Source organism: Malurus melanocephalus, unplaced genomic scaffold (assembly GCF_030028575.1).
Source record: "Malurus melanocephalus ecotype Western Australia unplaced genomic scaffold, MMel_1.1 scaffold_77, whole genome shotgun sequence".
In the NCBI taxonomy this organism is placed as follows: Eukaryota; Metazoa; Chordata; class Aves; order Passeriformes; family Maluridae; genus Malurus; species Malurus melanocephalus.
This window is the reverse complement of record NW_026623309.1, coordinates 2317660-2324500: the sequence shown is the minus strand read 5'-3', so window position 1 is coordinate 2324500 and position 6841 is coordinate 2317660. Positions and strand designations below refer to the sequence as shown.

The 6841-nt window shown below is 45.5% G+C and overlaps 1 protein-coding gene across 3 annotated transcripts in view; it reads left to right on the top strand.

Moving 5' to 3' along the window:
- Positions 1 to 1986: 1986 nt before the first annotated feature.
- Positions 1987 to 6841, top strand: part of MYH11 (myosin heavy chain 11) — a 54351-nt gene continuing 49496 nt past the window's right edge. For all 3 annotated transcript variants that reach the window (XM_057367327.1, XM_057367326.1, XM_057367328.1), the window contains exon 1: positions 1987 to 2047. The gene's annotated coding sequence lies outside the window, so the exon portion shown is untranslated. The remainder of the gene's footprint in view (positions 2048 to 6841) is intronic.

The window sequence follows — 6841 nt, the reverse complement described above, 5'->3', positions numbered from 1 at the left end:
TTTTTTTAGACTTTCCAGCTCCGTTTAATGTCACATCATATATCACCCTCCAGCAGTGTTGCTGTTAAACACCCTCCTTGGGCAGCAAGCCTGCATGTGCAGTGGTTTGCAGACCAGCCAGAATAATTTCCACTCCTTTTTAAGCTACTATTATAATGTGTCTGGTTTTGTGAAACAGCTGCATGTGTTTAAAAGGAACTTCTTGGGATAACTTTGATGAATGTTAAAATTATCATGCTTTTCAGAGGATCCCCTTGCATTTCATTATTTTTCTATTTAAAAGCTAAGTTTGCAACCAAGAAACTGCAGGGGGGTAAAGTAAAATAGGATGAACCACCCTGCCCTGTCAGGAACTTTCTGCTAAGAAGGGCAAGTTTCTTGGATTTATGTCGTGGTGATCATTTCCCTGGCTTTGCTCCAAAAAAGCCACACATGCACGAGTCTGATATGGCACTGCTGGGTCCTGGAAGGCTCTGCATGGCTCCATGGCAGCCCCACACCACCAGAGACACCAACCCTCCCTCTGGCAGGACGGGCTGTGACCTCTGGGACTGTGACACCGCCCTGGCAAATCCGAGCTTCTCCAGCTGAGACCCAAACTTGACTCTGCATCTATTATTGCTGAAATGTTGCGGGCAGAAACCCCAGGGCTCTTTTCCTCCCTCCTCTTTGTCCAAATTTTTTCACCACTACCCAGAGCTAGAAGAAGGGGCTACAGGTCTGTCATACCTGCAAGTTCCTAACCAAGTGACAGCACAGGTTTTGAACTCAGCCTCCCCTCACAGGTATTTCTTTAGGATGATGAGACCAATATGAGCCCCATCCATCTTCCCTGGGAGGGTTTAATTTCCAGAGAAGACRGGGCTGTTGATGTCAAGGGAAATAATTTCCCTCAGGCCTGTGCTCCGATCCTTTGGGTAKACACCATATTTAGTCTGTTGCACAGAGGGGGTTGTTTCGGTATTTTGTATTTGGCACGTTGATGGGAATTCCTAGAGGATCCTAGCTTTCCCTTTTTGGGATATCTCCATCCACAGGTCCTACTGCACAAGGCTGTTGGCTACTGGGGGAGGAAGGAGGGGGGACAGCTGGGGACTGAAGGGACTGTGGGGTGTGAGGAAGGTTTGATGAGGACCAGATCACTCGCTAACCCCTGCGGGTCCGGCTCRCAGTGCCCGTTCCTTCTCTCCCTGCCAGCACACAGTGCCTGCTCCCTGTTCTTTCCATGCATCCAGGGACTGTGCCCCCAGCTCTCCATGGCTTCTYRTCCACATTTATRGACAGAGGGAGATATTTCTAAAATATGAACAAGTATTTACAGTCCTTTCTCAAGAACTGAGCTGGACACTGGGTAGCAAAAGAGACTTTGGCAAATCTGCTGGGAAACAGCCCTTTTGTTTGTCAGGGGCAGAGGAGGGTAAAACCAGCCCCAGGCTCCAAATGTCATAAAAACACAGGGGGACCCAGAGCAATCTTCACCCACACAGACCTGCTGGGTCAGAAAAAACCCTCTCTGCCCAAGCAAGCCCTGAATTCAGGCACTTAGCTCCAAGGAAATGCACTGACAGTGGGTAGGAACCATCCTGTGCCACTTGGGCCCGTGACCTGCCCTTTGCCCTTCCAGGCTCAGGGCCACGAGGGGCATGGATACTGCCAGGGCAGGAAGGAGTTAAAGGTCCATTTGCTTTGTCAAACAGTCTCACCCTAGGAAAAGACAATATCTCTGAACTTGTGAGTTAGGAGCACCCCTCTCCAGTTTGGGGMACCCCTTGCACACACCCGAACCAGCCTGCTTCCCCAAAAAGCAGCTCGGGGCAGGGGCAGCAGCCCAGGGTTAGGCCCTGCTGGGAACGAGGTCCTTGGCTCAGGCCATGTTTTTTAAGCCAGGTACCAAAAGGATTTTCCAGCAGGACGTGGTTTCCAGGGCCCCTCCCCACTGACAAGATTCTCCTCCCTATATAGGGAGGCTGCAAAGGCAGYGAGGACTTGGGCTGTCCCGGCTGGTGGCTGTATCTCCAAGTCCCTCTGCTCCCCCCATTGGACACCTGTGAGTACCTCGGGGGGGTGAGGTCCCTGCTGGGACCGGGCTGGGGGCTCAAACCCTTTGGGATGGGCAGGCTGGCGAGTTAACTCTTACACTGCTCTGCAAACGTGTTCAGGGAATTAACCTGGGGATGGGAGCTGACCTAAGASACGCGCTTTATCCTGGTTTGTGTGTTACTGGTTGGGTTCTGGTAAAAATGCACAGAGATTGTGCCTGCCTGAGAGTGTGCACAGATGTTCTGGACAGCTTCTGGTCACTGCYAACACTGCCATTGCTGGGTCGAGCCTGAAAGAGCAGCTGCAGAGAAGGAGTCGTGCTCTGAGCCRGCAAGGTGCAGGGCAGTGCAGGTACCTGCTGCAGGAAACCACCAAATGTGCMTTTGGGAATGGAAAAGCCTGGTAGMCTGAGCTGCTGATCTTCTTCAAGTATTCCTAAYCTCTCAGTCCTAATGAGGGACTGCTTAAAGAAAGTGCAACCCAAATAAAATAATCAGCTCATCAGTAACTTGTTCTTTAAACAGGAAAAATGCTTAAAAATTGGAAGGAATAGAAACACTTTTACAAAAATGCCTCAGCATYACATATATATGTTTTTAATATGCTGGGAATAAATTTTAAGCAAAACTAATCTGACAATTTACTGAATTACACTAATTTCAAAGGTAGCATGCCTTTTTTTAAAAGGGAAAATAAAGCAACAAACTTCTAAGAAAATCCCATAAATAAATTAAGACAGTAGATGGCAGTGCAGAAAGCGGCTTCAGCGTCTTCCCAGGGGCTGTGTATGTGTGTCTGTGTGTCTGTGTGCATGCACACCTAKAGAAATGTTGATATGGATGTGAAAGGCATATACATTTGCCCAATTAAGGAGCATCATGAGCTATTTTCAATAGCACTCAGAAGGCTTGTCATGATCATCTATTACATACAGCTTAGTAAAAGCTTTTCTGAAATACACTTGTTGAAAAAGAAGCCCACCTTGTCCTTGTCTCCAGGCTCTGCCCTGGCAGGCAGTTTGCAGCAAGATTGTCCAGRTGGATTTGCTGAACTCCCCAAGTTCCCCCTTCCCTCAAGCCACTCACGCAGGGGCTGAACTGATGAACCCCCCAAGAGCAAAGCTCTGATTAAGTTGTCACTTCAGTTTAGTGCCCGATCCTGCTCTGGCTGTGTTCTCTTGGATGTAAACGATGAATTTTATTATCTCATTTGCAATTGACACACTAGTCCCTAAAAGGTATTTGTTTTGAATTTGTTATCATTACATTTTTGCGGAACGGCGAGTATTGAGCAGAACATCTCCATAAAAGGCAGTGTGTGGATGTATGCAGAGATCCCAATGCTYTGGAAATCACAGAGACTTATTAGTTGCAAATCTGTTGGCTTTTAAGTATGTTAATTTTAGGAGAAGCCAAGAGCTAGAGAAAGTTTTCCAACTTGTGCAAAGTCAGTTAAATTATGGATTATTTATTGTGAATTCTAATCAATATACAGAATCTGATTAASTTAATAGAATGACATTTATGAGCATTTGAAATAGCTGGTGTTTTCTAAATAAAGGGAATCTATCCCTTTTTTCCCCTATTTTCTGATTTTTACAGTTTAAAACACAGACAATAACTAGGGTGAATTTCTTTGAATATTAGAAAATTAATCGAGTGTTTAGTCAAAGTTATGCAATAACTCACATTAACAACGGTGAGAAGACCTTATTGGAAACTGAGGCACTTACARACAATTTGATTGAAGTATATGGAGAATGTATTACCAAAAATTAAAAAAAAAACAAAAAACAACCAACCAACAAAAAAAAACCCAAACTGATGGTACCTCCATTTCCAGATGAAAATGTCCACGATGGGAAAAGGTGAAAGGCCGGGAGAGATTCACAGCATTGCTCGTGATAAAGCTCTCAATGCTGGGGGACCAGTTCCCAAATGAAGGTCACAAGATCAGGATTCACTCCTAGATTATCTTTGGATTATCTTTTTTTCAAGCAGTGCTCAGTTGGATGATTCAGTTAAGTGCTGGAAAACATAAAAGATGAGGAACCTGGAAGGAACATAGCCAAAAATTTCTGTAGCCCAAGAAATGCAGTTTCAGTCAAGCAGCAGGTTACTGCTACACTCTTCCATCAAAAACTACTCATRAGTGCAGGACTTGATTCTTGAAAATAATTGGTGATATGTTCCTCTGCTGCAATAATTATTCCCTGTACAGATGTGATAAGGCTTTATACTGACATGYACATCCTGCAGAGGAAGGGAGAAGTGTCCTTTATCCTTTCCTTGGRAGAAAAGCAGTCCCTCTAAGCTCTGACTCAGGAGGCAATTCTACTTGGCCAATAACCTTTTAATTAAARTGCACTTCCTGGAAATATTTATATTTCATCCTTGGAATAATATACTCAGGATAAAGTAATTATAAGACAGCATTCAGCTTCTGTCATTAACATGAAAAGGGAAAAGACAGCAAAGATCAGCCAGATACCTGCATGGAGGAACAGCAGACAGAGGAATAGAGTGAGCTGGGGAAATATCCAGGCACGTTTGGGGCTTAGACAAGCACAAAAAATGGATCAGGTCGGGGTAATTTGGCACAATTCTAAGGCAAGAAACTTCATCAGTGGTATTTTTGTGACTGCTTTTCCTGCTTATTCTCAGGATAACTCACCTCTGGGTATAAAAGTTTATACTCCTGCACATGGTTTGGGCTAAATGGATGAGCACCTCCGACCCCTTCTTGCACAGATGAGATAGTGATCTCCATTTCTCTCAGCCAGTCCTAAGGATGAAACCCAGGAACYGCCTAAGGGGTCAGTTTGGCTTTCTCAGGGAATGTTCTCAGGAGGCAGTGAGGAGTCTTTCCCCTCGGCTCTTCCCCAGTGTCAGTCACACATGGGCCCAGTGCAGTGCAGTCTTGATCAGAGATGGACCAGATTTACTGCCAAGCATTAATCAGCAACATCAGCATCTCATCAGCAGCTCATTAGTCATTGCTAGGACAAATTTCGTTGAGTTTGTGGAGCTGATATTCAGAAACCTTCCTTTATAATGATCATTAATAGTGCAAGTTAATAAATGTATTAAACTATTAATATCCATTAGTCAACATTCCAAACTACATTTTCTTTTTAATTGTGGTATCAGCATTTGTTCAAACTTTATCTCCAGATTCCAGGGRTTCAGAAAGAGCCTGGTTCTTTTCACACAAATCCATGTTTTCTCTTCACCATGTTTCAGAGGAGGTATGGGATTCAGCTCAGACTGTCTATTCACCAGTTCTTGTAGGGGATCTGTTCTTATCATATTCAAACTCGTCCTAGTGCTTGAATCTAGGGAATAAGGACCTCTGTTTCCAAGTTCTGCACTTCATTCCACCTTATATACCTTCCAAATGGATCTTGCTTTAAAAAAGATTGAATTTAAAACTTTCTGCACCTTGCTATGTGGAAGAAGCAGGAGATCAGGGTCAAATACAGACAGATCAGCTCTCAGTTTCAGGCTAGAATCTGTGGAAGATGTTTTTGACTTAGTATGTTAACAAGGAAAGGAATTTTTCCTTGGTTCTTGAGCAACAGAACAGACAAACTTGTGGGATGTCTCACTGTGACATGCTTTGCAGCAGGCCAACAGTTTTAGCTGCAGTTGGGCTTTTGAGGTGGATGGTCAGGATGATTTGGCAGTTTGATTTCCATCATTTTCTGTGGGCAGCCTCAGCTATCGCAGGATTTGACCCTTCTGAAGCTCAGCTCTGCAGTTCAGTCTCACTTTCGGTGTTTCTGACRRCAATACTRAATTCTATTGATACAGAARTGCTGTCACCTGGCATTTAGCTGGAGGCAGCACTGTCCAGCCTTTCTGATGCTTCAGCATGRCCATAGASCTCTGTTTGGGGCACAGCATGGCCACAGAGCTCTGTTTGGGGCACAGCATGGCCATACAGCTCTGTTTGGGGTATAGAATGGCCATACAGTTCTGTTCAGGGCACAACATGGCCATACAGCTSTGTTTGGGGCACAGCATGGCCATACAGCTCTGTTCAGGGCACAGCATGGCCATACACCTCTGTTCAGGGCACAGCATGGCCATACAGCTCTGTTTGGGGCACAGCATGACCATACAGCTCTGTTTGGGGCACAGCATGGCCATACAGCTCTGTTCAGGGCACAGCATGGCCATACAGCTCTGTTTGGGGCACAGCATGGAGTGCAATTCCCAGCTCTGCTGGGGCAGTGGGGTACAGCAGTTTCTCCTATGCTGCTGGGGCAGTGGAGTGGAGAACATGCCTTGCCTGTGGCCACAGCAGGAGGAGAGGCCACAGCAGCTCCTGCTGCTCCCTGAGCTCTGGGAGCTGTGGTTCTGGAGCTGGGGCAGCGCTTCCATGGCTCCCCTGCCCCGGCAGCTGGAGAGCTCAGCCGGAGAGAATACCATCTCCATTATTGGAACTGTGCGGCTCTACCAGCCCTCTTGGCAACCAGGGAGCATTTTCTGCCTTAATCCACACAGAGGTCAAATAGTTTCCTCTTGCTCTCTTCCAAGAATCTCCTGGGAGCGAGTGGAGGGCCACATCCTACAAATGCTCCCTGGCAGAGCCTCGACAGCAGGAACGCTGCTCAGGGGCCAGTGCACAGCTCCAATCTCCCTTACATATTGCATGTTCATAGATTACCTGGAGGAATTTTCCTCTTTGGGATTTCCAGGCAAGGCTCTGGAACAAACACATTTAGCTGCCTTTTTTTTTTTTTTTTTTTTTTTTTTTTTTTTTTTTTTTTTTTTTTTTTTTTTTTTTTTTTTTTTTT